Source organism: Sceloporus occidentalis, unplaced genomic scaffold (assembly GCF_023333645.1).
Source record: "Sceloporus occidentalis isolate IW3139 unplaced genomic scaffold, rSceOcc1.0.p SCAF_1, whole genome shotgun sequence".
Lineage (NCBI taxonomy): Eukaryota > Metazoa > Chordata > Lepidosauria > Squamata > Phrynosomatidae > Sceloporus > Sceloporus occidentalis.
In genome coordinates, this window is record NW_028316981.1 from 29,425,828 (window position 1) to 29,446,804 (window position 20,977).

A 20,977-nucleotide genomic window follows, 5' to 3' on the forward strand; every position below is an offset into this window, starting at 1 on the left:
TGTTGGTGTTTGTCACAACTTTGGGGCGGCAGCAGAGGGTCTGGATCTGGTGGTCATGGTCTATATGGTTGCATAGCACTGTATCGGGAGTCCCTATGGGACACGGGAGCGATGAGGACATGCGTTGTGGCCATTGCGGGGGCCATAACGTGGCACCGCTTCCCGGTGACTAGGGGATTTAATTTGAATGCAATCACTAGGTTGCATGGATATGAGAGGGCGTTCCATCAGCCCCTAGCTCATCCCGATATCTTGCTGATATATGACTGGCCAGTATCTTACAACAGCGGGTTGTACGATGATCCAGACCTCATGCTTTTGCCAACCCTACCTTTTGGCTGCTGGTTTTGCGTGAATAAAGTTGTGGCCTTTCCTCCACATATGGCTCATGTCTTATTGTGGCGCCGCCCTCCCAGGCAATAACCTAATATTTGATTGCTATCAAACTCATGTCTCTAGAAACAGCTTGACTCAAGAAGTTCAGATCATGAAGTCAGATAACAAATGACAAGGCAGAAAGATAAGAATTATCAAATGAGCCTCTAAATTTGCAACACAACACACCTGGGAAATGGATTTATATCTCAGACCATACTTTTTGTTCATCTAGCTCAGTGCTTCCCAACCTCCCACATGCACACACATACACACAAAATAAAATGTTGCAAACTTTGGGAGTGTTGCACTGACAGTTCTAAAAAGAGAATATGCTAAAAAGTGGCTTTTCTCTTCTAGGGAGGCAAGAAAAAGCAAGATCTCAGAATTCTTAGGAATATATATATATATATATATATATATATATATAGAAAAAGCTGAGTCACCTTTACTGTTAGGTATTAAAGGATATTGTAAATGCATCTTGTCTCTAATGTAGGTCCTTTTTGTGCTATTCCTTATCCTGCATTCCCTGTGGTAACAGGGAGGAGTGAGACAGTGGAGCGTCTAGCTTTGAGGAAGAGATGGAGCTAATGGTAGGACAGAGTCCTTTCCCAAAATCTTTCTTTCCCCATCAATTTCAACATCTCTGCCGCATTCTTAAACAGGTTAATTCAAAAGTGTTTTTGCCTTATCATGATGAGGTGTCTGAGTCCCTGTCTGCAAAAGGCCCATCCCACCCATCTTCTGGCACAATCCTTTTTGGACGACACATGTCCCAAACCCTAGTTCTGGTGTGGGCAGTCCAGACAACATCTGCCACATTCCACACCAAAACTGGGATATAACATTAATATGGAGTAAAAAAAAATAAAAACAAAATCTGTTGTTCCAGATTTTCCAGGAAGATCTAAAACCCTTCATTTCTGCACTGCAGCAGCTGTCTACATGGCTTTTCCTATGGGCCACCTAACACATCTGCCACCAGCAATGATCATGTGGTAGGTGCCTCATTCTGACCTAAGGACAGGTCAGCCCATAGCAGTGGCAGATGCACCACCATGTGGAACAGAGCCCAGGGTAACAGGGGCAGATCAGGGGAGCTGTGCTGCCAGGATACTCTGGGCTGCCCCGGAATATCTGGTCCAGAGTGCTATACATGTTGAGTTATTTTTGTTACACGTTTCCATCCTTTTGCAGTCTCCCTGAATGTCTGTGCTTCCTAATCTGAAAAAGCCACATGGAAGCAAAATCTCATGGCATTTTCCTTTGGGTTTTAATGGAAGAGGAGGCAGCTGGGATGGTTGCTGGAGAGATGACTGTGTCATGAGTGACAGGTGGCTCAGAGAAACTCCATAAGGCATGTAACCACAAGAACCTCAAAACTTACTCATGAAGGTTCATCTTCCTTTGAAATTGCTAAGTAGCAAACAAATCTATCAGACTGAAGAATAATGGTGTTTTTTTAAAAAAGTGGAAGAATTGTACACTCTTTGTAAGTGTCATTCCTTTGAGTAAAAACTACACCTGTGTGTCTTGCTTAACCACAACTTGAAAAGTAAATACTTGCAAATCTAATGGATGGGAAAGTTTCGGTCCAATTAAATCCCTTGCTGTTGCTTTCCAGAAAAGATTGCAGAGAGAGATTGAATGAGTGCAGTCTTATCTGTCAAGCCTTAAGATACGTTTGCCTCCTTCCTAACAGCATGGAAGCCTGAAGGGGGAAACTGCCCTATCAGACAAGTATGCCACAATACAGTGGTGAGTTGTCAAACCTCCATCTTTCACCACCTCAGGATACAAACAGACAGCTTGGTGGGATTGGGATGCAAAAAACAGAGAGAGAGAAATCTGTTGTGTGAACATTCTCTGAGTAGACATCTGGTCCATCAAATAAAGGATTAGGCTTTTGTGACCATTTATGAAATATTGTTCTAAGCATGATTGCTGGGAATACTGTGAACACTTAGAAATGAAGGAAGGACTTGACAAAATAATATTAATATTCCTTGATAAGGTTTTTTTTTCATTTCTTTTAAAGCATGTTAGCCCACTGTATTCAGCTTAAAATAAAGTTCTCAGAGCAGCTATGGGCATCATTAAAAAGGCAAGCCCTGTTTTCAGGCTTGTAATGTAAAATACACCTTACAAAACAAAAGGGATTGGATGGGAGTAAAGGAAAGAGCAAACCTAGGCATTAGTTCATAGTTATGGCCACCTCTTCAAAGGGAGGGGGTCCCAAAATTTCCCAGCAGTCTTGTTTGCCACATCTTCCACTGCTACAGAGTGATACTTGAAAGTGACAGCTGATGGAGTTGGAGTTAGAGCAGCTGGACACCACTCATTTCCCATAGCATTGATTCACCATAGTCCCATGGCATGGAATCCTCAGATGTGCAGTTTTGTGAGATACAGTTGTCCCTCCATATTCGCTAGGGTTAGGGGAACAAGACCGCCGTGAATATGGAAAAACCACAAATAACAAAAACACTGTTTTTACCTGAGAGGACACCTCTCTAGGAATCTCTAGGTCCTCCAGTGCAACTCTATGGTCAATGTCCAACATACACTGACCATAGAATGGCACTGGAGTAGCTACAAATGGTCTTTCAGTGCAACTTTTAGTTAAAGTTGACGATAGAGTTGCACTGGAGGACCTAGACAGTCCTAGAGAGAACATATTAATGAAATCCGTGAATAATCAAATCCACAAATATCAAAGCTGCAAATATGGAGGGATGACTGTACTTAGAATTCTCTGTCAGAGAGTTCTAGTACAGTTTTTCAGGGGAACAGACTGGACAACTCTAGAAGAGAATTTTAGGCATCTCAATAATCTACAAATTCCACGATTCAATAGGATGGATCCATGACCATTAAAGTGGTATCAAATGACAACAGCTAAAATCTTTTTGGTGAGGCTCAACTAAATTAGTCCTGTTCAGTCAGGTGTTATATAGTGAATCAACACATAGGCAAGCCCAATTGATTCAATGGCTCTGGTCTAGTCAGGACTAACAATAGGATCTAGATCCCTAACTAAGTGTAGCTGTACCTAATGTAAAGCACAATCTCAAAATATTGTGAATCTCCTCCTTGGCTGCAAAGTCCGTTTGATAATTTGTTTAATCTTTTGATTAATTAATGTTAATGTTTTATATTTAACGCTATAACTTTATATATTATTTATTTAAAACTAATTATCTGATACATGTAATTCAGACTCAACAGTTATGACTACACAGGATAGTTATAATGTATGAAGAACATACTATAGGTCTTTCAGCAGCCAAGAATTCCAGGACCGTCAGGGTCCACATGGTGCATAGATAAAAGAGTTTAATAGTTTAGGGATATCACATCCACATTTGTTCATATTCTGTTCAGGTAATAAAAAGTATTTAAAAGGTACAGCTACCTTACTTAAAATAAAACTTGCTTCCAATAATTTTATGCCATTATAAATCGATCATTAATTTTATCTATTTATGGAATGAAAACTAGATGTCTCTAGTTTTCTCCACCATTTATGTTCCTGCAGTTTAAACCAAATGTTTCATACTTATTTTTTTTAAAAAAAAAATATCCCCAGTAGATATGGTAGATATTCTCTCTCTCCTTTCTGATGTCTGTCCTGCCATATAGCAAAGAAACAGTGTTTTTGCATCTCTGTTCCTCAGACACCAGGAGATTAACTTGGGTACTATTTAAGATTCTTTTTCCTGAAATAAACTCTATGTGGGCAGATGGCTGAGCTCACTGGTTGTTTATAACAGAAAGAGGGGCCTAAATGGGCTTGCATCGCTCAATATCTCAGACAAAGTCTCCCTTCCCAACATAAAATCAATTTGGCTATAAATCATTTCACATAGCATTGATCCACCAAAATGCTCAATACATTAAGTTCAATAGGGTTGCTGATCCAAGATCATGTGAGTTGTCTATTTTTATGTGTATACACACACACACACATACAAACACATACATCGGAGGTATACTGGAGGAGTAAAATGAGGACATTTTCCTCCAAAAAAAGAATTCCCACCCCCTATAAAATTTTCTTTCAGTCCCTGAATTTCTAGAATTCCAGAACTTAAAACTTCAGTTGAGTGTTTAGGAATACTGTTTAGGCATCCAAACAAAAGGGATAGGCAAAGTTACCAAGGAAATGTGTATACAGCAAATATGAGAGTTCTACGTGTGAATGATTTTCAGTGTTTTACTCTCTTCAATGCTACAAATTTAGGGATTGAAGGAAAAATTCAATGAAGCAACAGAATTCCTATCAGGGAAGGCCTTTGCACCCGCATAGCTACATCCTTGCCAAAATCCTTGGTGCCCTTGCAGCAGATTTGGCCAAAGAGGGAACAAAAATGTACAAAAGCAACTCCATGTACAAAAGCCGGTGGGAATGCCAACTGAACTGTTCTTCGTTTTGAGGGGCGAAATTCTTATTTGAGTGGCTATGCACTTTTCCCCATAGCTATACCCCCTCAACACACACACACACAATTTACCTTCAGGAATCAGGATAGGTCCTGGGGGTACCCCTATTTGGAGATATCAGAGTGGAAGGTAGCATTTATCTGTCTTGTGTCTTTAGGTCACCTCTCCACTTATGCAAATCCCATGAATTTCATATTATTTTCTTAGGCAAGAGAAGATTTGTCATTGCCTTTCTCTGAAATCTAGCCACTAGCATCTGGAATTCTTTGATGTTCTCCCTCGAAGTATGAACCAGGCTTGACCCTTAGTTTCTGAGATCAGACCAAATCTGGTACCTTCTGGGTATTTAGGTTTCATTACTGAAAAATAAGAAGTGCATCATGAAAAAAGGAAGATAAACGAATTTGCAGACCTGCCAAACACATTCTAATGTAGGTTTTTTTTGTGGGTTTCTCGGGCTATGTGGCTGTGTTCTGGAAGAGATTATTCCTGACATTTCACCAGAATCTGTGGCTTGCATCTTCAGAGAATGCTGGCGTGGAAGTGAATGGGGTATATATATATACTGTGTGACCCTTGGTAGAGAGGAAGTGATTTACATGTTAGTCTGTTGTTGAATGGAAAGTTTCAGGGTGTCTATTTAATTTGTGATTCATTCTCTTCTGGAAACCGACCCTGGGTGGTTTTTATTAGCACTTGCTGGGTTTTGATTTTGGTGTTTTTCAGGCTGAGAGAAGAGGCAGCAGAAGAAAGCATGTTTGATGGTGAGGGGAACACTTGAAGGTGTTCAAGGAAGTCACATCTCTGGGGAAGGAACGGGAGGAGTATTTAAGATAAATACTTGGAAAGAGTCCTTTGCTTTGAAGCAGCTCCAGTAGTTAAAATCTCTCTCTTTCTCTGTCCTCATCTGTTCTCATCCAGAGCATGTGGCCACTGTAAACCCCCTACATACACACTGGCTGCACGCCCTCGACCACCATCCCATCCTTCCTCATCAGGGATAACTTTCTCCCTTTCCACCTGGTCACCCTGGGAGCTGCAACTGAACAGCTGCTGGCTGAGCAGCAACCAAGAGGCCTGTTGTCCACACTGACTTTTGCCACAAGGCAGTGACATAACTAGAACTGGTGTCCTTGGTGTGGTAACTCATGGTCTCTCTCTCTCTCTCTCTCTCTCTCACACACACACACACACACACACACACACACACACACCATTAACCTCCTCTCCCACCAGACCATACAAAATCCTTAGTAATGGTTTTGTACTAATATTATACCTTAATAATTCCATATATCACTGAATGTAATGGCAATAGTTGTGATATAAACAACTCCTAAACAACTTCTTTGTCCTCCTAAATCTTGTAGCTGGAGGATGCTGTCTCCCATTCACACAAGGTATCCCAGCTTCATGAGTGGGGTGCTCCGGAAGCAGAAGGCTGTTGTGACAATCAGAGATATCAACCTTCAGCTTCTGGAGTGGGATGCAAGGATTTCCCCACTCCTGAAGCTGAATTCCTCCAGCACCTCACTTCTGAAACTGGAGGTTGCTGTCTCCCATTCTAACAACAGTCTTCTGCTTTAGGAGTTAAGAGGTGGAAGAATCCCCAGATTCCTCCTGCATCCCACTCCCTAAGCTGGAGGCTACTGTGTCAATGGCCAACAGCAGCTTTCCTCACACTCACTTGATCCCTGATTCTCCAGCCTGCTTCTCCCTCTCTCTCAGATGGGGCCAGGCCATACCAGGAGGACAAAGGAACACAGAAAATCTTGCCCTGTTTCCTCCTCTTCTCCCAGAGGATGTTTGAAGCTGAATGGGTGAAGAAAGGAAACACCTTGTTTTCCTTTCTGACTGCATCTTCTCTTTTGACCTCCTCGTGTCTTACAAGGTACTTTAATGCAATGCTCCATTTCTTCTAAAGGCAGACATTTAGACAGCAGCAGTGTTGTTGTAAGGGTTGTGGTCATGGTGTCATCCCGCTTATGGTGTCACCCTTGGCAACTTACACCCCATGCCCCCTAATGACATCTCTGCTGCAAGGCTTCTCAGTCATTGCTCAGCCAGCTCCTTGGTTACTGCTCCCAAGGTGACTAAGTGGCAAAGGGAACAGTAACTGAGATTTGTTGTTCTGAAGATGCAGTAGAACAGTAGACCTAATATCAAGAAATATGTGTTGCGAGCATTAAGGTTGCCATTCAAGAGGAAAGGGGGTGGTGGTCAAATAAAAGTTTGGGGAACATTGGTTTTGATTTTTTTTATATACCTGTGGGAGAACTCACAAGCAGCTAAAACAAGATCTGCTAAAAATCTGATTCTCAAAATTAAAACACATTTTTAAAATCATCATAATAATACATTTTTTTAAAAAAGTATGCAATCCTTCAAAATGATAACAATATTAAAAACAGAGTGCACACGCCCCTTAAAAAGGCCCCCATCAGGGAATTACTCATTAAAAATTTGTTTCAACCAAAGTCTTTGGCGTTGGCCAAAGGAGGGGAGAGAGGGAGCCAGCCTAGGACTGGATTGGATCATGACTGATGTTGACCCTGAATGTTTAGGATAACTAGTTAGAAAGTTTCCTTTAAGTTATAGCTGCAGCCCAAATAAGAACCTAGAAATAGCATTGTAATGTTTATGGTGAACTCAGTTGACAAGCTCTGAAGGCATATGAAGAGTAATTTCTAAAAGAGCACAGGGCTATGGATTATTATAAACTAAGTGTTGGGAAGCCAGCATCATGCAAATAATCTAAGGGTAATTTATTTCATGGAAACGGCCAACTTCCAAGCAGGATGCATACGCATAAATTTAGCTGTTCAAGAACAGCATCTTCCAATAGGCAACTTGTTCTTTTATTTATTTAGATATTTATATCCCAGCTTTAGATCATAAAATCAAATTAAGATGTAGATCAAACATTTTATCTCCTTTTTAAATACCATTAACATTATTATTTGGTCTCAGTTACTTTACATCAAAGTAAGGTTATTTTGAACACCATTCAGAAAAATATAATTCACAGTTTTCATCATTTTCATTCAGTCTCACAACTCTGATGTAGCTATAATTTCAACTCTCTTTTTAAAAAGGGAAAATCAAGACAGGAGGTATGGGAGTATCCAAGGACAGCCACTGCAACCATGGGATTGAGCTATATCCCCTACATCAAGTTCTAGGTGCCATAGCCCATACTGACTATGAGAGAGAGAGCCCTGGTGGTGCAATGGTTAAATGTCAGTACTACAGCCACTCACTCACAAACCACAAGGTTGTGAGTTCAATCCCAGTAGGTGCTCAGGATTGACTCAGCCTGGCATCCTTCCGAAGTCACTAAAATGAGTACCCACCTTGTTGGGGGAAATTAGCTTACAATTGTAAACCACTTAGAGACTGCTTGGTGCAGTATGAAGTGGCATATAAATGAAGCTGCTATCGCTATCGCTATTGCTGTTGCTATTGCTATATATTGACTAACCACCAAATACTCAATAATCAAGGATGGGATGGATAAAAGTAATCATGTGAACGGTCCAAGGTAAAATTTGATCAATGACTACACATCAAAGGTACAATGTGTATTGGCTTGTAGGAGAGATACCACCCTCATGTGTTGAAAATATGATATAATACAAGTTCAAATGTATCTTATATCTGCTCACCTGCCACAGCCTAAATACGGATTTCCCCCCCATCAACTTTGTTTTTTCTATACCTCCTCCTATTTGACTTCTACCATCAAAACAGCATTTGCCAGCACTGCCTCCAGTATCATCATTTATATTTAATGTCTTCTAAATAAAACACATTCTGTGGTCCATTTCATCACACCTAGACCTCTTTAACTATATCCTTTACCCCTGTAAACGTCATCCAACCACTTCCATTTCCCACTAATGCTTTCCATACTTTCACCCAACAATTTCACCCCACTCCCTCCCTATCACCACCATTTCTTTGCTTCTGACTTTTCTTCCAATATCATTACAACATCATCTCTGATTAGCATACACACAGGTTTTTTTTTATTATTGGCACAGGAATCATCATGTCTGTGTTGAGTTCCCCAGGCTTCCATCAAAAACATCCCCTGACAAGAAACATGAAACTTAGTAAGTTCAAGTGGTAAGTTTTCCAAGGAACCTTAGAAGCTGGCTGGAGGATTCACCATTTAATTTTGATTAAAAGCACTTCTCTCTTTACCTGTTTGCTGGGGTCCTGAGATTGCCATCCCAAAGATAGCTGGGTTGACATTTGGTAGACACTGAAAGCACATCCTGTTGAGTGCCTCAGTGATGAAATTTATGAATCTGTACTGCTTAACAGATAAACAAAATACTGTACTTTAAATTGTAGGGTGTATCCACACTGTACAATTATAGTAGTTTGATACCATTTTAACCAGCATTGCTCCATTCTATAAAATGCTGGGATTTGGTATTCTAATGAGGTACTCATTACAACAGGACAGGAGCCCTCTGACAGAAAATTTGAAATATCTCATGATCTACAAGTCCCAGGATTCTATAGGTTGAAGCCACGATAATTAAAGTGGTACTGAAAATTCTGCAGTTGTGTAGTGTGGATCCTCTTTTTGTAAAGATTGTGAAAATGGAGAACAGTTTCAGACCCTTTGTCCATTTAGCCCCATCTTGTCTACACTGACAGGTGGTGCCACTTCTGGTGTGAAGCAGATGTGGTTCCCCCCCCCCCCATTGCCTATCACTTGACCCTTTTAACTCAAGGTTCCTCACACATTGATCCAGATATCTTCTGGAGGCAAAACATACATTAGCAGAAAGAACATATTCTAAAGTTCTGCCAGTGAGCTACAATCCTTAGCTGAGGAACTGCTCTGAAAATTTTCCATTATACAGCAGAACAGAAACATAGAATAAACCAAATAATGCTCTCTATAATGTCCTCCATCTTCACTTTTACCTCCACTGCCATTGTTCCCATCCCTTTCATCACATCCAGTTCCAATTGTTTGATGCTGGAATCGCTTTTTGAGAGTCACCTGAGATGCTTTCTTCTCTGAGCAAGCCTGAATGAAGGGGAAAGTATCAAACTAAAGCCAAAGCAGGGAGGAAAGAAATGTCAGGTCTTGAGGCCACTTCTGTGTTTCTTTATTTGTTTCTACAGATTGCATATGAAAGCTCTTTCTTTGCTTTAATTAATTAGTAAGCGACTGCCAGCTTCATTCATTCCTCAAAAGTTATTTATTTTGTTTCACATTTATTTGCACAGTACTACTGTTGTGTACACAGATTACAATTTAATGAAGTTCTGAACCCCCTCACTCAGCAGGCATTTTTCTATGCAGGCCAGGAAACATAACATGCCTACGTATAAGCTTCCGAGTAAAATTAATCTCACACATTTCCCCATTTTTGTGCCTTGTTTAATGATATTTTAAAAATCTATTCACTCCCCCACCTCATTCCAATGTTATCTTCCTTGGCACATAATTTTTAGACATCTTTTTGACCATTTGTAATGACTGATATTCATAATCTATTTACATTCCTTTTCATAGCTGCATTCCAATTCATTTGGCCCACCTAATTAAAAACTAGTTTATTCTGGCAAAACCACCATGACCACATGTTTGTTGCAATGTTTATATCCTGTCAATATTCTTTAAAGAAAAGAAAGATCCAAATGTAGCAAGTAAGATTTCTCTCCTATTGATTTAAATACCCACTTTCAGTCTAAGAGCAAGAAAACCAAGCATCATATATTTTTTTCTTTAAAGCAGGGGAGTGTTGCTAGGTAGGGGAAAGGCTTACCACAAATAAATAATAATCATGGGTCATGTCCAGTTTCATGTTTGGGGAAAAGATGGATTTAAAAAAAGTAAAGGTTTTAGTTTTGACAAGATTGTCTAGTTGTGTCCAACTGTAGGGGACAGTGCTCATCTCCATTACTAAGCCAAAGAGCCAGTGTTGTCAAAGACAACTCTGTGATCATGCGGCCGGCATGACTGCACAGAATGCTGTTACCTTCCCACCCAAGTTTTACCTATTTATCTACTTGCACTTTTACATGTTTTCAAACAGTGAGGCTGGCAGAAGCTGGGACTAGTGACGGGAGCTCACCACGTTACATGGCACTTGGGTCTCAAACTACTGATCTGCTGACCTTGCAATCGCCAGAAGCAGGATCTTAACTGCTAAGCCACACATCCCTTCAAGATGTGTTACAACACTCATAGCAAAAAGTCTAGGGCATTAGTTCAGCTTTGGTTCACAGCATTTCCACGCTGCAGAAATAAAGCAGCTTGACGCCACTTCATGGCTACATCCTGTGGAATCCTAGTTCTTGTAGTTTGGCGAGATAGTCATCCTCGTCTATCAGAGATCTCTGGTGTCTTACCAAACTACAAATCCCATAATTCTGTAGGATAGAGTCTTGGAAGTTAAACTGCTTTATTTCTGCAGCATAGATAAATCCTAACTGAGGGGTGGGTTTTTGGTTTAGTAGACTTTAATTGGCTTTCCCCTCTCCTCTATGCCCATCATGTTTTACTTAGAAACTCACCACCTCTGTATAATGAAAATGTTAGCCACCTCTGGTGGCAGAGACTGGGTAGGCAGCAATGGTAACCCCCAGCCATTCCTTCTGAACCCCCTTAATGTTTACTTCTTTTGGAGGACAAGTATATATGTTTCCCCAGCCCCTAAAGTAGCCTGATGCCCTCTGGTGTGGCAGTCAATCTTCTCCCATTGCCAGGTTTGACGGCTTATCAGGCAAACTAGTTAGATTTTTCTGTGTGAGATGGAGGGGGATCATTTTGTCCTTTGCTCCACACAGTAAAATGTCTTCAGTGGGCCCTCCTAATAGCTGGTCCTCCATTATTTCATCTGATCTTTTTGTTTTTCCTTCAGATATCCTCAAAGGGTCTGGGTTACATACATATGCTCTTAAATGTTATCTTTGCATCTCACATGTGGGGGCCTTTTTAACCCTCATATAATAATTGTCCCCCCCATGCCACTACATTTCTGGGCTGATGGGATTGTGTGCTCCTGTGAGCCAAGAGGCTATGCTGACAGTAGCAATGTCGCTGGTAGAGTTTCCCACCTCGGGCTTTTGCTGACTAAATGTGCCAAAAATCTACTGGGCAGCAGCAGTAGTGGGAGGTGACATTGATGATGGATCTCTCTGAGGCAATGGCAGTGGTACCATAACTAGTGTTTGCTAGTACTGTGCAGAAAAAGGCCATAGTAAACCACTCATGAAGATTCCTACCTTGAAAACCCTATGACAGGACAGTCTAAAATGAAACAAGAGATATTGCCAGAAGATGAGACTCCCAGGCCTAGAAGGCACTAAATGAACAACTAATGGCTAATGATGCAACTGGACTCAAGCCAAAGTGATGTTCAGCTGTTGACATGCTTAGAGGTGAAATGAAAACCCAAAGCTGTACAATACATATCATAGGAACATGGGATGTGAGAAGCACGGATCAGGGGAAGCTAGACATCTTGAAAGAAGAAGTGGAACATATAAACTTTGCAATACAAGGAAGCTGAAGAAGCATGCTAAACCAACTATAGTGCCAAAATATAACCTGAATAACTTCTCTGTAGAATTTAAAGAAAATGTAAACAAAAATAGATTTGCACTATTATAAAGGAAACAAAGGAAAAAGTACAAGATGGAGAACAAATAATAACAAGAGTTTAAACTGTTTTTTTTTTTTTTTAAGATGAAGGTGGTAGAAGGAGAATATAGATCCACAGGAGAGAAGTATAATCCGGCCAGAGAGAGGAGAAGGAGAGGAGCTGCTGGGCAGCCATTTTGAGACCGTGTGCTTGTTGCTGAAGGGGCGGAGCTTCTGTGAGTCACATCTGTGAGTCACAAGGGGGCGGAGCTAGCAGATTAGCTTTATATACCACCTTCCAGAATTTTAATTTTCTTTAACTCAACAACTCTACTCAAGTGGCATCGGGTTAGAATCAGATATTGAAACAGAACCTTGCCTTTAAGTATAAGAGAGCAGCCAGGACATTCCTTTAAAGTTGTATTCCCAGTAGACTGAACTCGCTTCCACAGACTTGTGAAAAAGGCCAAGTCATCAGGGGCCTTAACGTTGGTTTTTACTAGAGAATTTTTTAAAGAGGAAGCCCACAGTCCTGTTATAGTCATTACTAAAGACCTTGCAGTATGGACGGCGAGGGATCTGCTGCAGTCACCTGCAACTCTTGTGGGATGTTTCTCTTCTTGCCTACAGAAGTGGAGAACTTCACCTGCACCAAGTGCAAGTTGGTAGCACTCTTGGAGGAGAAAGTGCAGCAGCTGGAGTCCAGAGTAGCTACACTTCAGCATATTAGGGAACAAGAGGATTTCCTGGACACAACAGAACTAACCATCTTGGATGAGTACCACGCAGAGGAAGATGCTAAGGTGGAGGAGGTCACTTCACATACACAGGAGGAAGACAGCTGGAGGAATGTCACAAAGAGAAATAGGCCAAGAAGGGATTCTTCAGGGAGCTTGCAGCTAGAGAATCGATTCGAAGCTCTTTCCCTTATCAAGGAGGATGAAGAAGAGCAGCATGGACAGACTTCAGGGACAGAGCAGGGGAGCCTGAGAGTCCCACCCGAGGGAACAGTCGCTGCTAAACCTCGGAGGAGGTGTGTGGTCATAGTGGGGGACTCCTTGCTGAGGGGTACAGAAGCAGTGATTTGTAGGCCTGACAAGATGTCTCGAGAGGTGTGTTGTCTTCCAGGTGCAAAGATCCGTGATGTGGCAGAGAGGCTGACAAGACTGGTCAAGCCTACTGACCAATACCCCTTCCTTTTGGTCCACGTGGGAACCAACGATACTGCAAGACACAGCCTGCAGAACATCAAAAGGGATTATGAGGCGCTTGGTAGGAAGCTGAAAGGAATGGATGTACAGGCTGTCATCTCGTCTCTTCTGCCAGTTGAAGGGCATGGTCCAGGAAGGGAGAGGAAAATAGCAGATGTGAACAACTGGCTTCGCAGATGGTGCCGCCAAGAAGGGTTTGGATTCTTCGATCATGGGCTGCGGTTCCATGAGGAGGGACTTCTTGCAACAGACGGGTTGCATCTCACGCCAGTTGGAAGAAATGTTTTTGCCAACAGTCTCAAGAACTTGATCAGGAGGGCTTTAAACTGAGTTCCGAGGGGAAGGGAGACAATATTAAGGAAGGCGAAAGGGATGGCGAAAATAGTCAAACTGACATAGAGGAAACAAGGCAAACAGTGCAAGGACCCAACAGTGGGAGGCAAAAAAACGTGCACAGGCAGCAAGTAAAAGGGAACCATGGTCTGCGATGTCTCTACACTAATGCACAGAGCATGGGAAATAAGCAAGATGAACTCGAACTCCTAGTACAACAAAGCAAATATGATATAATAGGCATCACCGAAACCTGGTGGGATGAGTCTTATAATTGGAATGTGGAAATAGAGGGGTATAACCTTTTTAAGAGAAATAGGCCAAACAGGAAAGGAGGAGGAATAGCACTATATGTCAGAGATATTTACACCAGTGAAGAGATCCAGGACATCAATCCTGAAAGCCAGGTGGAGAGCATCTGGATAAGAATTAAAGGGGAGGGAAACAACAAGGATGTTACGGTGGGAGTCTACTACAGACCCCCAAGTCAGACTGAGGAATTGGATGATGCCTTTCTAGAACAGATGACCACACACTTAGAAAGGAGAGATGTGAAAATTCTGCCTAAGATTAATTTTTTGTTTAGGATGTTGCCAATACAAATATCAGAGGTTGAAATTAAAAATTGGCAAGTATTAGTGAATAACTATTGTAATGGGAATAAAAAAGCAAGGATTAATAAAAGATATTGATATAAACCCCAAAAAGAAGGAGGTTTGGGTCTCCCAAATTTAAAATTGTACTATAATGCAAACCAAATAAGATATATTATAGATGGAGTCATAGAGAAAGGGGAATTAGATTGGTTAGAGATGGAAACAACAGGAATAGAGGAAAAATTGGAAAATATATTTTTTAAAGAATTTACTATGAAAGAAATGAAGGAAATAGAAAACCCCTTTTTAAAGAATATATTAGAAATTTGGAAAAAAAATAAAGAAAAACTAATGCCAGCTATTTCACCTTTAACACCAGTTATAATGCTAAAAATTTTTCCAGTAAATTTAAAGGAAGAAGTAGGGAAATTATAAAAGGTCAAGAAATATATAGGATAAGAGAATGGATGAAGACTATGAGGGAGAAAGGGAAAATAAAGGAGAAATTGCAAGGATCAAAATTAACTTGGTATAATTGTATTCAATTGGAACAATGGATAAAGAAGTATGAGAAAAATATAGGAGAGATTAGAGAATACACAAAATTTGAACAGTTGATTAGGCAAAGAGAAAGTATAGAGGCAAATGAAACTTTGAAAGGGGTCACAAGTGAAATATATAAATTATTATTAAAATATAATGAGAAAGAAGATTATTTAAAGACAACATGGGAGGATGATTTAGTACAAAAAATAAATGACCACGAATGGGGGAAAATTTGGAATCAACGCCATTTAAAATTTTATTCTATACGAATAAAAGAGAACTATTACAAAATAATTTGGAAATGGTATTTAACGCCTGTAAGGTTAAGTCATATAAATAAGAATTATTCAAGGTTATGATGGAGAGGGTGTCAAGAGATAGGCACTTTTATGCATATGTGGTGGGGTTGTAGAACCGTAAGGAAATTTTGGCAAATTGTATTTGAGGAGATAAAAGAAATAACAAAAATTGATTTAGAATTTAGTCCAAAGATAGCGTTATTATCTTTATATGATAAAATTAACTGCACCCAAGTTATAAAGGATCTAATTACAAATTTATTAACAGCGGCGAGATTAATGATAGCAAAAAAGTGGAAAGACCAGGGAGATTTACAAATACAAGATTGGTATAGAGAGATTTGGCAAATAGCAATTAATGATAAGTTAACTAGTGAAATTAAGTTTGGAAGAGGAATAATCAAGAGAAATGATTTTGAAGCAATATGGAAAACATTTGTACAAAAAGTTTTAGGAAAAGAAGGCGGTGTTTTACCACCAGAGGAAGAGTTACAATTCTGGAGATAGAGTAATAAGAAGACAGGCTCGGGTGATGGGGAGCACTTGGGGGAAGGGGGGAATTATGAAAAATATATGATGAAAAGAAATATGAATTAAAGTTAGATAAAGTAGTAAAGAATGGAATATAAAGGGATATATTATATGTATGGGGAATATAATGTAAAAGTCTTTTTTATATATTATTGTAAGGTGAATTTAATCAATATTTTATCAATTTATTATAATAACATGTATCAATTTCATTCTACCAATAAAATAATTTTAAAAAAAGATTAAAAAAAAGAAAAAAGAAAGAAAGGAGAGATGTAGTAGTGATGGGCAACTTCACCTATCCTGATATTTGCTGGAAGTCAAACTCAGCCAAATCCTCAAGGTCTAGCAAATTCCTCACTTGCCTGGAAGACAATTTCATTGTCCAAAAGGTGGAAGAGGCAACAAGGGGGTCAGCTATTTTAGATCTGATCCTAACCAACAAGGATGACTTGGTTAATGGGGTGCAAGTGGTGGGATCATTAGGTGGAAGTGACCATGTTCTCCTGGAGTTTGTAATACAGTGGAAAGGAGAAGCCAGGCAGAGTCAGACACGCATCCTAGACTTTAGGAGAGCGGATTTCAGTAAACTTAGAGAAGTATTGAGGGCGATTCCATGGTCAGAAATACTAAAAGATAAAGGAGTTCAGGACGGATGGGACTTTCTCAAAAGGGAGATACTGAAGGCACAATTTCAAACAGTTCCAGTGAGAAAGAAAAACGGGAGAAGTCTCAAGAAACCAGGATGGATGACTAAGGAACTTTCAACCGAGCTAAGTTTGAAACGGAACATGTATAAGAAATGGAAAAAGGGGGAAATCACGAAAAAGGAATTCAAAGAAATAGCAGGCATGTGTAGGGGTAAAGTCAGAAAAGCTAAAGCACAGAATGAACTCAGGCTTGCTAGAGAGGTTAAGAAGAATAAAAAGGGATTTTTTGGATATGTCCGCAGCAAAAGGAAGAAGGAAATGGTAGGGCCACTGCATGGAGAAGATGGCAAAATGTTAACAGGGGACAGAGAAAAGGCAGAATTACTCAACACCTTCTTTGCCTCAGTCTTCTCAAAAAAGGAAAAGGGTGCTCAACCTGAGGATAATGGAGCAGAGGACAGAATAGGGGAATTTCAGCACAGAATAAGTAAAGAGATAGTAGAGGAACACCTTGTTAATCTAAATGAATTTAAGTCTCCGGGACCAGATGAACTCCATCTAAGGATATTAAAAGAACTGTCAAATGTAATATCAGAACCATTGGCAATAATCTTTGAAAACTCCTGGAAAACAGGAGAAGTCCCAGCAGACTGGAGGAGGGCAAACGTTGTCCCCATCTTCAAAAAGGGAAAAAAAGAGGATCCCAACAATTATCGTCCAGTTAGTCTGACATCAGTTCTAGGAAAGATTCTGGAGCAGATCATTAAACAGAGAGTCTGTGAACATCTAGAGGGCAATTCCATAATCACAAAAAGTCAACATGGGTTTCAGAGAAACAGGTCATGCCAGACAAATCTGATCTCTTTCTTTGATAAAATTACCAGCTTGGTAGATGAAGGGAATGCTGTGGATATAGTATATCTTGATTTCAGTAAGGCCTTTGACAAGGTTTCCCATGACATTCTTGCATACAAGCTTGTAAAATGTGGGCTAGACAAAGTAACTGTTAAATGGATCTGTAATTGGTTCACCGGCCGAACCCAAAGGGTGCTCAACAATGGCTCCTTTTCATCCTGGAGAGAAGTGATGAGTGGGGTTCCACAGGGCTCTGTCCTGGGCCCAGTGCTATTCAACATCTTTATCAATGGCCTGGATGACAGAATTGGGAGCATACTTATCAAATTTGCAGATGACACCAAATTAGGAGGAATAGCTAATACCCCAGAGGACAGGACCAAGATTCAAAATGACCTGAATAGACTAGAAAGCTGGGCCACAGCTAACAAAATGAAATTCAACACGGAGAAATGTAAGGTATTGCACTTAGGGAGGAAAAATAAAATGCACAAATATAGGATGGGGGACACCTGGCTGAATGAAACTACGTGTGAAAGGGATCTGGGAATCCAAGTAGACCACAAGTTGAACATGAGTGAACAGTGTGATGCGGCAGCTAAAAAGGTCAATGCAATTTTAGGCTGCATCAATAAAAGTATAGTGTCTAGATCAAGAGAAGTAATAGTGCCACTGTATTCTGCTTTGGTCAGGCCCCACCTAAAATATTGTGTCCAGTTCTGGGCGCCACAATTCAGAAAGGACATTGAGAAACTGGAGCGTGTCCAAAGGAGGGCGACAAAAATGGTGAAGGGTCTGGAAACCATGTCCTATGAGGAACGACTTAGGGAGCTGGGGATGTTTAGCCTGGAGAAAAGAAGGTTAAGAGGAGATATGATAGCGCTATTTAAATATTTGAAAGGATGTCATATTGAGGAGGGAACAAGCTTGTTTTCTTCTGCTCCAGAGAACAGAACCCGGAACAATGGATGCAAACTACAGGAAAAGAGATTCCACCTGAACATTAGGAGGAACTTCTTGACAGTAAGGGCTACTCAACAGTGGAATGCACTCCCTTGGAGGGTGATAGAGTCTCCTTCCTTGGAGGTCTTTAAACAGAGGCTGGATGGCCATCTGTCAGGGATGCTTTGATTTGGATTTCCTGCATGGCAGGGGGTTGGACTGGATGGCCCTAGTGGTCTCTTCCAACTCTATGATTCTATGATTCTATGATTCTATGATAATAAAGATAGTTGTAAAGTATATTTAATCCAAAATGACAAACAGAAGACCATGATAGAGGGAGGGATTTAGAGATTTAATTTCCAATTTTTATGTTAAAATGTGTATGAAAACGTGTATGAAATATGGCAAGAACTTTGTTTTAAAAAGAATATATATTATAACTTGATATAATAGAAAAGTTTTGGATAAGATTCATACTTTAATAAAACTTTTTCATTGAACAGGAGCCAGAAGAACTCTGGACTGAAGCCAGGGACATTGTCAGGAAGGAATGCAAAAAGACACTGTCTGCAGCCAAAAAGTAAGAGAAGCCCCACTGAATGACAGATGAAACTTTGCAAGGCATTAAGGAGAGATGAGAAGCAAAAGTAATATGGGACAGAAATAGGGCCACCACCCTGAACACAATGTGCAGGGTCAAAGAGAACTACTATAACAATAAATGCAGAGATACAGAAGATGACAACAAAAAAGTATGGAAAGAGATACTGTAGCACCTTTAACTGAAAGAAGCTGGTAGCATGACCTTTTGTAGGCTTGAGTCTACTTCCTCAGATGCAAGGTATCTCATGCTACCAGCTTCTTTCTTTCAGTTAGTCTTACAGATGCTACAAGATCCCTTTGCATACTGATTTTCCAGACTATCATGGCTTATCTTTGAGCAAACAATGTAGAACAAGAAACCTCATCTGCAAAATCCAAGAAAATCAAAGGGAAATTTACACCAAAAGTGGGGATGCTCTACAACCAGCAGGGGAACACACTGCATGATCAAGAATTAAAAGCTGATGGAAACAATACACTGAAGAACTATTTAAAAACTGAAAAGAAGAAAGATTCATTCAAGGAACAACCGTCTGATGATAAACCTACAATTAAAAAAAGTGAAGTGAAAGCTGTACCTAGAACACATGGGAGAAATAAATCACTAGGAATAGAAGGTATACCAGCAGAGCTGTTTCAAATAATGGAGACGGAATCACTCAAATTCTTACTGAAATCTGTGAGAAAAGGAAATAATAGCTCACAGATTGGAAACATGCAGTATGCAATGTCAAGCTGGTTTCAGAAAAGTGGTCAAGCTGGTTTCAGAAAAGTATGACACTAAAGATCATATTGAAAACATATGTTAGGTGATGGAGCTTACCAAAGAATTTCAGAAGAGAATCTGAAGATTGCCTTTTTTTCACCCTATTTGTCTAACTTGTACAACAAACATATCATACACAAGGCTGGATTAGACTCTGAGAAAGGAGGTGTGAAAATTGAAGAAGGAACATCAACAATTTAAGATGTACAGAAGACATTATGCTACTAGCAGAAAATAGCAAAGACTTGGAATGAATACTGAAGAAAGTGCAGTTTGACATTAAGAAAACGATAAAAATGACCAAATATTAAAGCAGACAATGAAGACACTGAGATGGTCAAAGATTTCCTATATCTTGATTCAGTCATTAATCAAAGTGGAGACTTCAGTCAAGAGTTCAGAAGAAGACTAAGGCGCGTTACAGACTGCCCTAAAGTGGGCGGTCTGCCGCCGCCGTCATTAGCTGCACTGAGAAGCCCCAGCGGCCAGACTGCGAGGCTTCCCGGCGCAGCTAAAAAGAAGCACCGAAATGGTGCTTCTTTTTGGCACCCGGAAGTAGTGCCGCGAGGCGCGAGGTGCGCACTCGTCACGTCACTTCCGCTGTGCCACGTCCGGACACTGTGCGTCCGAGACGTAAAGATGGCGGCGCCCGTATGGACGGGCGCCGCCATTTACTACACACTCCGTGCGTACTAGGGACAGGGCTGGTTAGGAAAGTAAGACCCTTCCTAACCCTAGCACGCCCCTTTCTAACCCTAGTACGCGCAGAGCGCGTACTAAATGGCTGTTTGTAATGCGCCTAAGACTTGGAAAAGCAACTATGGGTTGAAGCAGACAGGACAGCCATCCCAATCACCACTGAGACTGCTGCAGGACCACAGCAATCAAATACTGCAGTCCCGATGGTGGCTGCTGCTGTGGTCCCAGATAGGCCATGAAAAAGAGCAGTAACAAACTGCTCCTTTTGCAGCCAGGTTTGAGCTACGTTAGGCAGCCCCGGTGCGGCTTCTATGTGGCCTCTGCACAATCCGGGGACATGCATCATGTGCACACCCTGCTCCTGGATCGGCCCGACGGCAGCCCTTTTGGGCCATCTATTTGAGGTTCATGGACAAGTTCCTCAGGTGTAAAGATATTTCATTGAATTCCAGAGTGAGGATTGTCTATGCCATTGTATTTTTAGCTTTCATATATGGTTGTGAAACC